We start from the raw sequence: 18563 nt of genomic DNA, 5'->3' as shown, positions 1-18563 counted from the left end.
GGGGGCAAAACGAATTCGCATTAAACACCTACCTTGCGGCAGGGCTTTTCAGTATTATTGGAAAATCCCCTCCAGTTTTAATCTGAATGTATTTGCCCAACCTACTTTAAACTAGTACGCAATTCCAATAATGTGGCATTTATACAGGGCCGTCACTGTACACAGATGTGAACCGTACAAAGTAAATATCAAACATGCATAAAATGATACCAAGTGATATCAAGTTTCATTATTTACGTGGACATTTTGCACATGCAAATAGCAGAACAAGGCCATGGTGGTTCAAAACCCAAGTTTAAAAAAGCACGTTGGAATGGGGAACTTTAATTAATCCACTGGTAAATACAAATACAAGGGACCGATTTTTTGATATATTTTTTTAAAAAGTATGTTAAGAGCCTACCTTATTAATCAATTTTCATGCATACTTAAACACTGGGCAAAAAGTAGCAGCATTTCTCTGTGCTGGAGGTACATGTTTTAACAGTGGCTGAGGTTTTACACGAAAAATGTAAAGACAAAATTCAATTTTAAATTCCATTTTCAAGAAATAAAGAATTTGGGGGTGGGGGAACAGGGACTGAGATGAAACCTCTTATCGGCACAGTAATTTATACTTTTATTCCCAAGGCAGGCAAGGGATTCACGATGAACTGAAACAATCCTTGATCAACTTAATATTTTCTACATGACAAAGATCAATAAGTGGCAATCAAATTACATACCATTAGTTAGGGCTTCAAAATGGAATTTTTCTACAGACAGGAATTTCACAAAGAGAGCCCTCATCATGAAGTGCACACATTTGACAGCATCTAAATGACAGGCACCAGGGAATCCTGAAGAGAAATCTGCTGTAGCAGAGTTCTTCAGATTTGACACTCGAGTGCTCATATTACTCCGATCAGCACAGTAAATTAATGTAACAAGGCCTCAGGTTATTGAAAAGATTCAGTTTCAATTACTAACTTGGTTCTTTAGTCTCATCATTCAGGTCAGGTGATCCTCCAAGTTCAGCATAACTTTGGGACTAACACACATATTACAGTTGCAAAGGCGATGGCACCAAAAAAAGCCAGCCCTCAGGTAAATTATCCTCACTCCAGCCAAAAGGCACCAACTTGCTAATCGCACAAATCTCCATTATATGTATTTCTTAAAAAATAATAATAATAAACCACCCATCATCTAAAAATAGATTTCAGGGTGGTATATAAATTTAAAGTTACAAAAACCATTAACCCACAAACCACCAATGCAATAAAATTAAGCAAAATAAAACCACTCAAAACTCTGCTGTTGCTTGTGGTAGCATGCCACTAAAAATAGGTTTTGTATTCCCCCCCCCCCAATTCTATGTTGCTGTCTTGGTGTTTAAGAGCACTACACCAAAAAGAGCAAGCCTAAAACTTCAGTATGTGAAGTTTGGGGAAGTCAAGGGCACTGCCACTGTTTAAAAAGGGAAGAGCTAAGATTGCTAACAGCTTTCTCTCCCTCCCGCCATCTTCTCCCAATCATACACACACACATTTCCCCAATGAATAGTATAAAAATAGAAGGAAATTTTCTTATCTTTGCTGCAGAACGCAGCTGTTTAGCTCCATATGGTAAGGGGGACAGTCACACCTAAAGATAATCTCTGCGTTGCTCACTATTTGTTGTGAACCAAAATAATTGATCATTTGCATTTGTTCCTTCTCTAGATCATTTGTCAAAGGACAAATTCCAAGTATCTCTCTATCCCATCCTGAATTTGTGGGATTGCCAGATTTTATAAATAATATTTGTTAAGTGACAAACTGGCATAATCTACCGTATTTTTCACTCTATTGGACGCACCAGACCACAGGACGTGCCTAGTTTTTAGAGGGGGAAATCAAGGGAAAAAATATTATCCCCCCCCCAGCCCCAAAGAGCAACGGACAGGCTGCGCGCTTCCTCTTTAGCCTTGAGCAGCATCTTTAGCCTTGCACAACGGGATGGATCGTGCCCGCTGTCCACTGGGGCTGGACTAGATGACTCCTGGGGTTCCCTTCCAACCCTGCAATTCTGTGACCTCGGAAGTTGTTGGGGGTCTCCACCACTGGAGGCTTTTAAGCAGTGGTTGGGGGACCATCTGCCTGGCGTTCTTTAGCTGTGGATTCCTACATTGTGAGGGGGCTGAGCTAGATGACCCTCGGGTGGCCCTCCCAACTCTATACAGTCCTACACTTCTGCGGCAGGAGATCCACAGCCACTTCACACAATGCCCACTCCCAATTTTCATTGGAGAGACATGTGGCTTCACTGTCTAGGTAGGTACCCCCCTACCTGCCACTCTTCCCTCACCCCACTTAAGCCGAGGGAATTCCTGCCCAGAGAAGCTCCCAGGTGAGGCAAGGGTTAAGATCTACCTCTGGTAAATGGCTTTGTATCCTCCCTCTTTCCCTTTTCTCTTCTTCTTCTATGCTAGTTCCTTCTCTTGTGTTTTGTTTAATCTGTTTCTATTGTATACTAAAATAAAAGCTGCAAAGTTTCCTTTTTTATAATATCCCCCCCCCCTCCAAACTAAAACGTTAATCTAGATAAAAACACTGATCCAGAGGAAAATAAGGGGGTGGAGAAAGGACGAAAAAAGAAAAAGAGGTAGAGATAGAGAGATTTTTTAAAAGTTGGCTTCTTTAGGCTTGCGCAGCCTCCCGAGGCTGGAGAGGCGTGCTAGGCAAAAGAGGAAGCCCGGGCAGCGAGCGGGATGGATCGCGCTCGCTGCCCGGGCTTCCTCTTTAGCCTTGCGCAGCCTCCCACGACTGGAGAGATTGCGCAAGGCTTTTCTAGAGGAGGGAGAAGGGACTGACTGGCCGCGTGTGTGTGGCTCTTGGGGGCTTTTCCTGCTTGCCTCCCCCCCTGCATTCGCTCCATGGGATGCACAGACTTTTCCCCTTAGTTTTTAAGACGGAAAAACTGTGTCCTATGGTGCGAAAAATACGGTACTTGCACGTTAAAGAAGTCCAAATTGATTTTGGTGGATAATGGGAGAAAAAGGAAAGAAGCGCTAGATGGGAAAATGGAAGTTAGACTCACATCTTAATATTAGAAATGTAAAAATCTCCAGAAACATTTAAAGCTGTGGAGAAAAACTTGTTTTCCCATATTTCCCCACCACATTTCGTTGGGAGGGACAACACACACAAAGTAAGTAGTGGGGGAGATATGTGCAATATTTACTTCCTTATCCAAACAAAACTTTATTACCGTATTTTTCGCTCTATAACACGCACCCGACCATAACACGCACATAGTTTTTAGAGGAGGAAAACAAGAAAAAAAATATTCTAAACGAAACAGTGGATGTATGATTTTTGTGGTTCATGCTGTGGCCACAGACATATTATCTGATGGTGAATTTGGGGTGACCCAGTGCAAAAATCCTCAGGATCCATGTGGATCCATGCTTTGTAACCACGTTTTAAGTGGGGAGGGAAGGAAAAGCACTCAAGGGACAAGGAGCATGCGTGGGGTGGGTGGAGAAGGATGCTGTTAATAATGAAGAAGAGGGGTATAAGAGGAGAAGGCTCCTTTCCTCTCCCGCTTTGCTCCTTTAAAGCAAGCAGGCTTTCTGTCCCTCTCTCCTCCCCACTCAGCGGCTCTTCTCCCGCTTTGCTGTTTCAAAGCGAGCCACGGAGGAGGGAAGGAAGGGGAACCATGGATCCTCTGCTCACGACTGCAGCAGATCCCCCCGCCATCCGTAGGCATTCGCTCCATAACACGCACAGACATTTCCCCTTACTTTCTAGGAGGAAAAAAGTGAGTGTTATGGTGCAAAAAATACGGTAGTTGCTCGAACAAATGAAATGCATCACTTTAAATTAGATCAAAATATAAAATGGTACCATTTGACCTATTTAAAACCATAAATGACTTTGTTTCATACCTACAAACTTGTGCATATACCCAGTTGTGCTCCACTTCCTTGTACAAGTCACCCAAACGGTTGAATTTTTTCCTCTGAGGTTTTGCCACCCACAAGGAGAATTTCTGCAGTTTCTGCCCTGCTTTCTTCTGACCTTTTTATTACCCAGCAAGGCAGGGCAATAACCTGATTGACTCCCAATGTGTAGGAGGGTGATTAGGAGACATGGAAAAGGTTAACCAGGAAGAGGTAGGTCAACAGGAAAGCCGAAGCAGGCTATTTGCTTCCAGCATCTCCAAACTAGATCAAAAGTCACTAGAAAAAGGCAAGATGCACTTCATGTGCGATGACGGCTTTTTATACTCCTGTCAGGAAGAGGGCAGGACCCTTTAGGTACAGAAATGCATCTTTGACGAGTTAGCTGTATGCCAGGATTGTGATTCTCTAATGCCACAGAGTATTTTACATTTTTTAAAGTGTTTAAAAACATTGTACTCATTCTAAAATATATATATTTCAAAAGGTTTTTAAGTGTTCCCCCAAACTTCCAATTTTTCAAATAATTCTGAGAAGAAACACAAATGAGTAAGGACCATTTTCCTCCTTGAATGTTCCCAGAGTTTATTTCCCAGGATTTCATATCTCTACTCAACAGATGTGCAATAAGTTTGGTTTTTGGTTTTAAAAAGCAAATTGGCTAAACAGTCAACTTAAGACCCCTTCAATGGCTAAAGTATCCGTCCCTTACTGCTTGTGATACTGTTCGAGAATGGAGTTTTGTCCTTCGCTTAATTAAAAGTAACACATTTCAGAGGCCTATACGCACTTTAAGCAGGATAAACTTTTCCCCACAGCTGAAGACTTTGGTTATTGACTTCTGCTGTTTATCCTTGGACATTTGCCAGGAAAATGTTTTGACTGTAGTTAAGAGAAATGATACATCACTACATTTCAACAACAGCAGCATAGAGGAATGTGGCTTTTGGTGTATTATTAAACTCATCGCTGTTAGCTATACATGAAAATGTATTGCTTCACAATATACCCATTGTTGTAATTTGGCCATTTCACACACCGGCGATTAATCTCAACAGAATACATTCTAGAGGTCTAAACACAATATTGCAGCGGTTCTCAACCTGTGGGTCCCCAGATGTTGTTGGACTACAACTCCCAACATCCCTGAGCTCTGGCCTTGCTAGCTAGGGGTGATGGGAGTTGTAGTTCAACAACATCTGGGGACCCACAGGTTGAGAAAGGCTGCAATATTGGAACTGGGGTGGGTGGGTGGGGAATAGACATGCCACTAGATCTTAAATCCCCTCTGTCGTAAGCTAGTTTAGTCAACTACTGACTTTTCATGAAATTGTTCATGGCATGAGAGCAGGAGGTCTGAAGACCCAGCAAAGGTCCAGGGCAGACCAATAGCCTTGTATACTTTCTGTCACCTCCTCCTGTCTCTGAGCCACTGCTGAGTCACTGTCCGAGAGCCAACAAGGCAAAACTAGGCTTGCCTTTAGGTCCTTTGCTCTTGATGCCCAATGGCAAAGCGGAAGAATCAGAGGATCTAAGCAGGGCTCAAAATTATTGCGGGAGCCAGGCAACAGGTCCTCCAGCAAATATACCTTGGAAGTCGAACAGAATCCGTTCCAGAACTCCGCTCGACTTCCAAAACGTTCAGAAACCAAAGTGTGGCTTCTGATTGGCTGCAGGAAGCCCTTGCAGCCCATCGGAAGCCCCGTAGGACGTTCGGCTTCCAAAAATAGTTCGCAAACCGGAACAGTCACTTCTGGGTTTGCAGCGTTTGGGAGCCAAAGCGTTCGAGAACTAAGCTGTTCGGAAAGCAAGGTACGACTGCAGTTGAAGGTTGCAACATGAATATAAAATCTAGGGGAACCAGAGATAGAAAACCTCACTGTGTGACGGGTCAGCAACTCATTGCATGTATGTGCACATGGCAATAAAGACTGCCTGCCTTTAATCACAATCTTTCACATTTTACATTAGCACTTATACAGCATATCTAACAGTACATTCATACCTCTTGTTTTGTTTAATTCAGGTTACAGTGGTACCTCGGGTTAAGAACTTAATTCGTTCCGGAGGTCCGTTCTTAACCTGAAACTGTTCTTAACTTGAAGCACCACTTTAGCTAATGGGGCCTCCTGCTGCCGCCACACCGCTGGAGCACAATTTCTGTTCTCAACCTGAAGCAAAGTTCTTAACCCGCTGTATTATTTCTGGGTTAGCAGAGTCTGTAACGTGAAGCGTATGTAACCCAAGGTACCACTGTATATTGTTCTATGCATATATTATTACCCTCTTTCTCCTTCCCTTAAAATGGGATGACAATGGTAGTGGCAAAACAACCACTGAGGGGGCTAACTCAACCTTCAAGACAATGTACACCTTCAAGTAGCTTTATGAAGGCTGTGTTCAGATGGCACTTTTTATTAACCAAAGCTCTGCCAGTCATTCATTCATTCGAAGGATCATTCTATTAAAGAACTAGTCCAGGCACAAATCACAGCACCCCACAGGATTTCTTGGGAGCAGTTTGCAGGTACCTGGACTTGTACTGACTAGTCTTGTCTTAAAGGGCTGTGCAAAAAAGCACCTACAAAGAGAAGTAAGCCGTCAAACAGCAGTAAGATTAAGCTATCTGCTAGGAACATATTGTAACTTAGGAAGGTGAAAATCCAAGTTGCACTTCTGTATAAAAATAAATGCAGTTCCTAAAATAGGTGTGCTTTGGGAAATAGTTGCAGCAACGGTGCAGATCTGAGGAGGAAATAATAGAAAGGATAAATTGCAGCTTTTAAGCAAAAAACAAAAACAAAACACAAGCAAGCAAAAATAAATGATGGTGATGCAGAAAAACGTCTGCTGAGAAATTATTCCTACATTTCTCCCTAGATCAGTGGTTCCAAATCTTTATGAGTACAAAGACCCCTTTCTCACCTCAAAAATGTTTTGTGAACCCCCACATGCTAATTGTTGCAGTTTCAGACTCTGTTAATTGAGAAAATACATAATGACAAAATAAAAATAAAAATGCAAGGATCTGTGTTACAGAAAACGCTCTGTCTGTCTCTCAGTCTAGATTTTAAGGAAGCAGAGGAAATGTAAATAAAATAAAATAAAGGTGTTCCTCAGGAAGGTTATAAGCACTATCAGCAGTAGGATCCCCCAGACCTAAAAATTCCTGATATTTAAAATTGTACTTTAAATATTCAGGCTCGAAGTAGAGTTTGGTGTAACTCCCCAGTTCAGTGGACATTGGTTTGATCAATTATCTAATGAAAGATAATTCTTCTAACTTACCCTAATAATTCTGTTGCAAGAAAGACTGCCTTATTTTGAGCCACTTTTCCTCAAAACCCCAACCCATCAGAAGGGTCTTCCACACCAAACCCAATCTTCTCTGTGACATATGGACTATTATTCCTCTTGAGTAATTCTTCTCTCTGCTCAACATTTTATAAGGTTTTTAAAAGGCTTCCATCTGACACACACACACATCATCACTAGGGATTTGCATCAATGCTAAAAACAGTTTATACCGTATTTTTCGCCCTATAGGACGCACTTTTCCCCCTCCAAAAATGAAGGGGAAATGTGTGTGTGTCCTATGGGGCGAATGCAGGCTTTCGCTGAAGCCTGGAGAGCAAGAGGGGTCGGTGCGCACCGACCCCTCTCGCTCTCCAGGCTTCAGGAAGTTCTGCGCAACCCTCAGGAGACCGGCTCCGAGGGTTGCGCAGAGCTGCCTGCAGCCCCGGGCTCAGCGCAGCTCTGCACGGCCATCGGGAGCGGGGAGCGAAGTCCCGCCCGGCTCCCGGTGGCTGCGCAGAGCTGCCTGCAGTCCCGGGCTCAGCGCAGCTCTGCGCGGCCATCGGGAGCGGGGCGCGAAGTCCTGCTCGGCTCCCGATGGCTGCGCAGAGCTGCCTGCAGTCCCGGGCTTAGCGCAGCTCTGCACGGCCATCAGAAGCGGGGCGTGAAGTCCCGCCCGGCGGCTGCGCAGAGCTGCCTGCAGTCCCGGGCTCAGCGCAACTCTGCGTGGCCATCGGGAGCGGGGCGCGAAGTCCTGCTCGGCTCCCGATGGCTGCGCAGAGCTGCCTGCAGTCCCGGGCTCAGCGCAGCTCTGCGCAGCCATCGAGAGCGGGGCGCGAAGTCCTGCTCGGCTCCCGGTGGCTGCGCAGAGCTGCCTGCAGTCCCGGGCTCAGCACACTTCTCCCCATCGCCAGCCCCACAAGCTCGGGGGACAGCGGGGAGGCGGAGCGCGCCTTCCCGCTGTTCCCCGACCTGGTTCTTCCAGCCCCGCACCTGGGGGGGAAATAAATTTTTTTTTCTTTATTTCCCCCCAAAAAAACTAGGTGCGTCCTATGGGCCGGTGCGTCCTATGGGGCGCAAAATACGGTACTTAAAATAAAATAAAAATACACTGGTTGGTCTAACTAAGGGATCATTTGAGGTAGGTCTATGAATGCTATATTAGTAGCACCTGAGTCCACTTGCTTTTATTGTGCTTATATAGAGGAATATTATACCTGTATTAGTCCATAGCAGCAACTCCCATTTTAAAAAGCATGGAAGTGCCCTTCAGCTGACATATACCCCTATCATCAAACTTTTCTATTTTTCTCTAATTTTATAGATAGTTCACTGAACAACCTATCATTCCATCAGCCAATCAGGCTCATTGGGTTGGTTTTCGACTAGGCTAGCCACCAATCACTCAAAGTGGGGCAACCAATTTCACCAATCCTCCCCTACCTACGAGAGTACCTTACAATATCCCATACTGCTGCAACTTTCAGGAGGTGCAAGGAGCAGTGAAAATCAGGGGCCCAGTCTTGCACAAGTGTTTCCCACTAGCACAAAGCAGCCATTGTGTACCTTTGTGCACATTTTATTTTACCTTCTGATAAAAACAAGACTTGATCAGGAAATCTCTCAAGCTTTCCCATCCATTTCAACTTTGGGGTTAAGATTTCCGAAGTGTATTTAAGATGGAGGCATTTGAACTGATTACAAAGCCAATAGATATGATTACATCCCCCCCATCTCCTCCAAACATAATAAGTGTAGGTGGTGAAGAGAACAAAATGTATTGCCATGCTCAGCTGTCAGGCTAGAACACAGTCTTCTTTAACTTCTAATTCTGGATCATTTCCTGGCTAACTATGAAGATGATTCTCTACTAATCAACTGCAAAGTATCAACTGTTAACAGTACCACAGATTAACTTGAGAGTTCATTGGATCTTTTAACTGGTAATTAGCGTGTTAATGGTACTGAAAAGCACCTTATTTTACTTTCATTTGACATTTCAGCCTATAGATTTATACCTGCTGATATAAATTTATCAACACTCTTTCAAATATATACAGAAGAACACTCTTGGGATCCTGGCTTAGCCATACTTAATAACAGTAAACTTTCGGGCAATACGGTAATTCATCAACAGACTAAAATACTCCTCAAAAGTTAATACAGTCGTACCTTGGAAGTTGAACGGAATCCGTTCTGGAAGTCCATTCAACTTCCGAAAAGGTTCAGAAACCAAAGTGGAGCTTCTGATTGGCTGCAGGAAGCTCCTGCAGCCAATCAGAAGCCCAGTTGGCTGTTTGGCTTCCAAAAAAAGTTCAAAAAGCGGAACAGTCACTTCCAGGTTCCAATCGTTTCGGAGCCCATTTGTTCAGGAGCCAAGGCATTTGAAATCCAAGGTACAACTGTACTGACATTAACCGTAACAACCTACAAGTAAACGAATTAGTTAAAATTTCAGAACCACTTAGAACAGTATTTTATAGACCACCAGATACAGTACCTAAATACCACAAAAATGTACTGGGCGCAAATAACTACGAAGGGATTATTCAGCAAGGGGGGCGGGAAATATTGTTACTAACAGAATCAGACAAATTCTTAGTTAGCATATGCAAAGCTGCAAATTTATTCTAGGACGCTGTTTTATTCAGTTATGCATACGTTTTGCTTCCCTGATTGCTTCGAGCTTATGTTGGTTGATTGGCTGTTCTCATGCATCGTATTAAACTGTACATAATGTTTGATGTTCTGAAGATAAATGGGCAGAGGCAAGCGGGGGAAGAAGAACCGGGGGTGCTGTCTTATTGTAAGAAAATAAAGGTCCCTGAGGAAAGGTGGGACAGAAATGTAATAAACTTGTCACTGGAGAAACAGTACCCTTTGTTTCAACAATACTGAATGGAAAATGCATCCAAATGAATTGGGGACATTTTAGGATTACCGGGTCTTCTGCAAGAGGCAGCACCCATGCATTTGGAAGAATTAAGCTAGGTTTGAGCTAACCGGCCCAGTGCTCACGTTTCTTCTCTGCTCTCACTTGGTATGGGAAGAGGATACAGCAAAGTTATTCACTGAGAAAAGCAGCGGGAGGTGGGCTGGAACCACATTCAGTCTACTTAGAGGCATCACCTTTGGGTAAAGACCAGAAAGTCTCAGTGAGTATGCATTATATGGTGGTACCTCGGTTCCCGAACGTCTCTGTTGACGAACGTTTCGGAACCCAAATGCCAAAAACCCGGAAGTAAATGCTTCTATTTTCGAACACGCCTCAGAATTCAAATGGCTTCCATTGCGTGTTTTTCAATTTTCTCAACTGAATGTGCAGGCAGCCCTTTGAGCTTCAGTTTTCGGACGTTTCGGAACTCGAACGGTCTTCCGGAACGGATTATGTTAGAGAACCGAGGTACCACTGTACTACCTTTACAATTCAAATAAAAGTAGTGTTGTTAAACTGGGGGAGACTCCTTCACCGAACACGCCAACTTGAAGTGTGGACTACTTTGTTTAAAGTGCCTAAGCCTTGTGAGCCATCTCTGTATAAATTTTGAGTAGGGCTTCAAAAAACTAAAAAATCTTTGATCATCTGTGCACCTGAAAATCTGTTTTTCCCCTGTTCAGTTTTGCCTTCTAAATCCTAGCTCCAACACATAAAATTTGCAATATTTTCTAATCCTGATTTTAATGTTTTGCTCCAATTAGCTGTCTATTACTTTGATAAAAGTGGAAAATCCAATACTTTGTATCTTCCGCGAGACGGCAAGATTATCGCAATGTAACACGTAAAGCATAGACTGAATCCAAAGAAAAATTATCTGTTTAGGTTTACTGTAAAACACTAGAGAATAATGCAGTGCATGACAAGATGATTAAATGTAATTAATTAAATCTGCAAGCGAATCTGGGTGAGTAGAATACACAAAATGGATGCTCATTCTTCGGTTCATGCCTACTAACTCTGAAAGCATTCTAAGGCTGCAGTCCAAGACACACGTACCTGGGAGTAACCTGTATAAGGTTGAGGTATTTCAATAAAGACCATGGGTGCTGTAATCACTCAAATCAGGAGAGCTCAAGCGCTTGACTCCTATTTATCTAAATTGGGCCACATCAGGTTTACCTCTGGCTTGCAGAAACATGCATAAATTCTATCCAGGGCTTCTCAACAGTGCTATGCTGGCCTTTCAAACCCATTGTTGAAAGTATTTAAAACACTGTAGAAACTAAAGCAAACCACAACAAGTATGTTCAAAACTCATTTTGCTAGTTCAAGCAATAAATTCCTTAAATAGCATAAGCACTTATTGCAACAAGAAGTTTTGAGAAATACATTCCCACATGGAAGACTTTTGTAGACAATTCCCCCTCTCCCTGCAACATAATTGCCTCCCTAACAATGCAGGTTTTCTTTAACACGAAAACAATTTTGCCACATAATACCAAGCTTCTACCTTCAGAGGAAAAATAAGCTTCTGTCACCAAGGGCCTGGTTCACGCAACACAGCCAGCCAAACTATGGTTTACTGGGACAAACTGAAGGTGCAGACTCCTCATACTGCTGAAATCACATCCAACACTTCCTCCCTCAGGGGGACATAAACCAGATTGCTGGATTAATGTCCCGTAATCCAGCTCTAAAGTTTGTTTCTCTCAAATCCAAAGAAGGTAACAAAAGTAAACCATGGTTTATTCCGGGCTTATTCTCATGGTTTGCAGAGAAACAAACCCAAAGTGCTGGTTTTCACAAAATAAGGAACATCCTGGATTGTCTGTTCCCACTGTGGCAAAGGGAGAGGGATTCCGTGTGATTTGAGCAGTGTGCACAAGAAAGCTTGCTCATTCATGGAATGTCATAGTTTAACTGTGGCTTACTGTTATGTGCAAACCAAGTCATAATCTGCTTATTGAAAAAATCGCAATCTTTAGGCAAAGAAATCTAAGCACATGCAAAATCACCCTTAGCAGCATTTATTTTGTTTTGAGAACATAGGTTGAGAGTCCTCTGTGGACATTGGTTTCCTGGAATCCTGCCCCCCCCCTCCAATTTACAGAAAAGCATTATAGCAAACTGCTCAAGTGAAGATGCAAACTGTTTAGAAATTAACTACACAGTAGAAAAAATGCCATGTGAAGCAACTCCTTAAGATTCAAAAGTTTCAGCTCTAGCTAGGTCAGTAGCATAGCGTTCTTGCTTTATTTCCATTCATTTTTTATTATTTATACTTCTGTTAATTTTGTATTTATTTCTTGTTTTACAGAACTTTTCCCCCATCCCATCCATCACCTATTTACTAGCATTTTTCAATACTATTCATTATTCTTAGCAGTAATTTCCATTATTCTTGGCACTATTCTCCATCGCCAAGCTTCAAACCATTATTTACCAGTTCCAAATTGTTGTCCGGTTATCCTTAAAAAGTATCTCCTTTTCAATCTTCCGCTCATAAAGATGCTCACCAGCCCATACCACATTAAAACCTACTATTACTACAATTCATTGCCCTTTAATAACAATCAATACCAAAGAGTGTCTTAAGTGCTAGATGGAGAACAAAGAAATAGTATGGTACCTGCTCAAATGGCTTATAATGAATTCCATATTGTTTTGAGTAAAGTAGCTATTATTTTACAGTCACCCGTCCTAAATATAATTTACTTGTAAGTCCTACTGATTTCAAATAAGTGTGCATGGGGTTGCACTTGTAATATAAAAAAGGTATACTGCTGGAAGAAATGATTTCCCTTCTACAAAAACCTGCCCTAGATTGTTAGCTTAATAAATCATTGAGCAAAAGTAGCCCAGGACAATGTCTTGCAAAGCATTACCTAATGTTCGGTAACCAACTAGAGGCTATATATATAAAACAGCATTTCAACGGATCATTGAGAACTAATGAATTTAAGTGAGTTAACAGAAACAAATTTGGAAAAGAAACCATGCTTCAAAACAACGTAATGAAGCAACTTTTAATAGTTGTTTTCAAATCAGTTGATGAATCCCGATATACAGGCCATAACTTTTTCTTTTTTAAAAAATGCATTCCTTCCACGCAACAGAGAATACAAAATACAACCAACATCACATACCAATATACATCTGAAGTTCATATATAGCTACAAGGTGTTAAAGAAGTCCTTCAAAATCAATGTAGTTATTCCAGAGTACACAATCTGGTTACAGTGGTGCCTCGCAAGACGAAAACAATTGGTTCCGCGAGTCTCATCGTCTAGCGGTTTTCTCGTCTTGCGAAGCACGGCCATTAGCGGCTTAGCGCTATTAGCGGTTTAGAATAAGGGGGGAAAACTCGCAAGACGTTTTCGTCTTGCGAAGCAAGCCCATAGGGAAATTCGTCTTGCGAAGCACCTCGAAAAACGGAAAACCCTTTTGTCTAGCGAGTTTTTCGTCTTGCGAGGCATTCGTCTTGTGGGGCACCACTGTACCTGCTGGTGAGTGCCTTAGCCCCTAATCCTATACATCCGCACTTGTTATAGGAAGGCTGTGAAATGGGTTTTAATGAAGTGTTGCACCGCTGCAGCCATATGCCCCTTCCGAGTGAAGTACAGTGGTACCTCGGGATGCGAACGGGATCTGTTCCAGAGCCCCATTCGCATCCTGAATAGAACATAAGACGCGACTGCGCGTGCGCGGGTCACGTTTTGCTGCTTCCGCGCATGCACGTGACGTCATTTTGAGTGTCTGTGCATACGTGAGCGGTGAAACCCGGAAGTAACGCGCTCCGTTACTTCTGGGTTGCCACGGAGCGCAACCCGAAAGCGCTCGACCTGAAGCACATTCAACCCGAGGTATGACTGTATTCCAAATATCACACCAAATTCCTTAAAAAGTGCTTTTTAGTTAGAACATATCCCTTAAAACTCAAACGAAACACCCAATTGAACTGATCTATGCTTTATAAAAGCTACATTAAACAGGCTCAAAAGAATACATGTCACTGAACATATGCCCTTATTTACTAAACTAGCAAAATCATATCTGAGGAGAGCAAAGAGAGGAGAGTTCCTTTCCTCCAAAATCCACAATGACCATTGGATGACATCCTCACTCATCACACCACACCCACTCCTAAAGCAGAACAGCTGTCCTGACCTCACTTCCAACAACAGTGTTCTGCACAGTTCTTAATAAATGTTCATTACGGCAGGCAGGATGTGCATGAGAAGGGCCAGGTAAGTTACCTGCTACGAGGTACATATTTTTAGGACTGCTTGGCACAACCCAGTTCTCAAAATGTAGGCCCTTTGCTTTCATATAAAAGGACAGCCCCCATTCTCCTATATGGAAGTAAGTAAAGAGACACTATCAGCACAGTGGCAAACCCCCTTCTCTGGCTCTGGTTACTCCTGCTATAGGGAGGTATTAAACCAGTTCTGGATAGGGCAGTGAAGAACCAAATATTGGGGGCGGGGGAGAGAGAGAGACTCCCGAAAACATAAAGCAGTAGCCTTTTACCAGTGCAGGCTTGTACACCAGCCCTATCTCAGTTACCCATGAATCAGCTCCTCCAAGATGGGACTACCTGTGTTGCAGGACTGTCTGGGAGGTTTGGAAACTCAGGTCATTATAAAATGTAGGCATCCAGATGCTAGTGGGGGCCATCTGAACGTGTGACACTTGTGTTTGCCGCCTCTCTAATAAGCAATGCAACCGATGCAAGCTGTCTTCAGCTCAAAGGCCGCATTCAAAGCTGACCAAAGCCTCCAAACAGCCACACACCAGGGGTGATCATGGCCAAAATGGCCGGCAAAACATGCACCTTATGTATCATACATGCAAGGTACACTCATAAGAGGTTTAAACATCTCAGCCTAGCACTGTAATGGGATGTTCTCCTGACGGAGAAGAGAGCAGCTGGGAGGTCACTAAAAAAGACTTTGTGGACATCATAGAGACCACAGTCTTATTGCTATGTTTCCAGGCCCAACATGCTCATATGAACCTTTAAATCAATTTGGAAATAGGTTAGCTTAGGAGCCTCCTTTGCACATTAACCAATATCAGAAGTCTTGCTGGTGTAAAGATTGGCATGCATAAGAGACAAGGCCTTCTCAGTGATGGCTCCAGAGTTATGTGGTTCCTTTCTGGTTATGCCTGGCTCCTTTTAACTACAGGCCTTTAAGTGGGGCTTGCAAACTTATTTTCACTGCTGCCTCTTCTCAAGTGTGCAAATGATGTGCATGCCTCAGAAAACAATTTTCTGCTAATAATCATACCCTATTTGATGTGTCTCAATTTATCTTGTACCTTTTTGTATATGATGCTTTGGGTCTAAAAAGTGATTTATAAATACTTTGAATGAATGCAAAAAATAATCAATAGCAAATCACACTTATCTGCTGACATAATTTATCTTCTGAACATACCACCATAAAGTAAATAAAATTTACAACGTCAGAATTTTTTTTAAAAAATCCAAGATTCCAGAGTTTTATTGCTAATAGTAAAAACCATCAAGGCTGATTTAGATACCAACTCTTTACCCTTAAGTTCCCTATAGAGCATCAAAGCTATTTTCACATAAGTGAAGGTAAACAGAGTCGGCTATTTATGTGAAGATGACTAAGCAGTGTGCACTCTTTTATGCTTTATTATTTACACAAATATTAACTACTCCGATATCCAGTTAGATAATGATCATTTAAGTCATGTGAATATATCCCAAGGTCCCCTGTTTTCTAGAGAAGTAGTAAATCAACTTCTCTATGTTGGACAGAGGCACTGTGGGGAAAACCAAAGCAGAACTATTCCATATTAAGGAGTACAGTATGGTAATAATTTATTCCAAGCAAATTCTGCAGTCCTCCTCACTTTAATTCCTTGTGTAGCAAATCCAAAACACTTTCAATATGATTTCAAGAAATCCAACTTGAGAGAAGGGCCATTTATGAAACACCTTTGAGGTGCTTCAACGTTAGGGAAAGTAGCTGTTAAAATATTATAAACCCTCCTGAAAGCTAAAATTTGAATATTCAGCTCTTCCCATCCCTGATACATATCCACAGACAAAACCTAGATTGAGCCAAACTTCCAACAATGCAAACTGATGCATGCACCTCTCGATCCATGTTTTGAGAGGGTGCTATTGCCCAAGACTGGCATACACCTGAATATGTGAATGTAGCAAACATGTATATCATACAGGTGTACTTCTCAGGGATTGGCTGCAGCTTCCTGCAGAGTGTACCTGAGCTTGCCTCTGCATAAAAATCTGAAATGGCGCTAAGTAAAAGCTAACAAAGAATACAGATCTCAGTGTTTTAAGATGATCCATCCATTGTAACATGGAAGAAGAAAGTAGTAAGCATTACACCCAAAACAGCTCAGCTGAATCTACCCTATGCACAATTATAGGCCTTACTGCAAGCAGATAAACTTCAGGACTGACTATAATCACACTAAGTGACTATATACATACAATAATAAAAGTAGCAATAGTACTTAGCAAAAGGCAGAGGTGTCTTAATAGTGGTGCTTAAATAAAGCAGGTGGGGCTAACCTGAAGCCCTCCAGATGTTGCTGAACTAAACTCCTATCAACCCCACCCAGCGAGACCAATAATAATAATAAAATGATGGGTGTCATAGTTTAGCGACATCTGCAGGGTCACAGGTTAGTCACCTAGATGTGAAGCTTTAGAATGCTCTGTTGCAACCACCCTATATTGTTCTTCATATACGGGGAGTAACATAATGCTCTTGAGAAATCCATCCACTTTATGCTTAAAATCTTCCTGATACAAAAAAATAATAATCAACTAGTATAAGCCACTGCTTCTCTCTCTCTATTTAAAAAACCCCGTGCCCCCCCCCCCCTTCAGCACTTCTCTAGAGCCACCACTCATGCCATATTTAATCCCTCTGTCCCGCTCTCTCACTTCTTCCAGTCCACAAAGGAGTAAAAAAAAGGAAAACAGCTAGACCTGCCCCCCCCCTTTTGCAAACAGCAAATGATCTCCTATGCAGACCGATGTGTGGGGAGTGAACTCCCACCTCTACTTCCAGCCTCATCGTCCCCTCCCCCCCCAAAAAACACACACCTAGATTCCGCGCCCCCCCCCCACTATCTCCCCGCCCCACGCAGTGCTTTGCAACACCCAGCACTTCTCCGTCTGGACCACCCCGCCTCGCCTCTTCTTTCCTCCTCCTCTCTGCCCCCCCCCCCGCCTGAAAACAAAACAAAACAAAACCCGAAACCTAGTCCCTTCTTTCTTTCGAGGTGCCTGAGCTTGCCCCCCCCCCCAATGGGTGGAAATAAAACCCCTATTCCCAAACGCACCCTTTTCCATTACTCCCCCAGATTCCACAATAGTCGTCCATAGTTCCGAGGGCGGGGGCAGGCGAAGGCAGCTGCTTCCCCACCCCCCACCCCCCGAAAAGTCCCTCCCTCTCCGTCACGACCCCTTGATTTATGTGATATATAAATCAGAGCGGGGGGGGCCGATTTAATAATGTTGAATCCTTTTTAACCCCCCCACCCCCGCCTCTCTCCCCCCCCCTCGCCGTCGCAAAACCCGGCGCTGGAGAGAGACCGAAGGGAGAAGGAGAAGAAGGGCGGAGGTAGCCCGTCCATAAGCAGGCTGCCTTCTCTCCGTGCGCCCTCCCCGCATCCCCAACGGGGCGCGCCTGCTAGGCCCCGCGGCCACGGGACGGGCGCGGCAAGGGGGTCCCCGAGGGGGCTTCAACCCCCCGAGCCCGCCCCCCTCAACTCCTCCAAGTTTATGGCGGCTGGCGATATTCTTGCTGGCGCTCTCTCTCGCCTTACCTGGCTTGGCGGGAGGAAGGGGAGACCCGCCGGTAGTCCGCTCCTCCGGGCGCGTCGGGGCTCCCCGGGCCAGGCGCGCGGGCGGAGGATTAATAATGGCAGGAGGCGGCGGAAAGGAGCAGGCTGCTCTCCCCGGCGGGCTCCGCTCTTTGTCTCGGCGGCGGCGGCGGCTCCTCTTTCTCTCCCCGCTCGGACCCCGTGCGCGGCTTGCTCTGCTTCTCCTTCTCCTTCGCCCAGCGGGCCGGGCGCTCGGGGGCCGCCGGCGTCTCCGCGCTCCCCTCCCGGGCTCCTCTCCGCCTTCCTCCCGCGGCTCGACGTGTCCAAGGCCCCAGCGCTCCTGCCGCCGCTCAGCCCAGCAGCAGCAGCAGCAGCAGCAGCGGGCCCCTCCCCCTCTGCCCAGGCAGGCAGGCAGCTCCCTCCCTCCCTCCCTCCTCTCCCTCTTTTCCTTTTCCTCCTCCTTCCTCCCCTGGCCGCCCCTTCCCTTCCTGCCGCCGCCGGGATCGCGTAGGGCGGGGAGGAGGAGAGCAGCCCTCCTCTCCCCTGCTTTCCTTTTCCGTCTCCTGGGAG

General features: G+C 44.2%; 1 protein-coding gene across 1 annotated transcript in view; it reads right to left on the bottom strand.

Annotated features, from left to right (window-relative positions):
* NCK2 (NCK adaptor protein 2) overlaps positions 1-18316 on the bottom strand; it is a 74435-nt gene extending 56119 nt beyond the window's left edge. The window contains exon 1 of the mRNA XM_081858257.1: positions 17997-18316. The gene's annotated coding sequence lies outside the window, so the exon portion shown is untranslated. The remainder of the gene's footprint in view (positions 1-17996) is intronic.
* Between the last annotated feature and the right edge of the window lie 247 nt (positions 18317-18563).

This window comes from Podarcis erhardii (assembly GCF_964252035.2).
Source record: "Podarcis erhardii genome assembly, chromosome: 4".
Classification (NCBI taxonomy): domain Eukaryota; kingdom Metazoa; phylum Chordata; class Lepidosauria; order Squamata; family Lacertidae; genus Podarcis; species Podarcis erhardii.
This window is presented reverse-complemented; position numbering and strand designations above follow the sequence as displayed.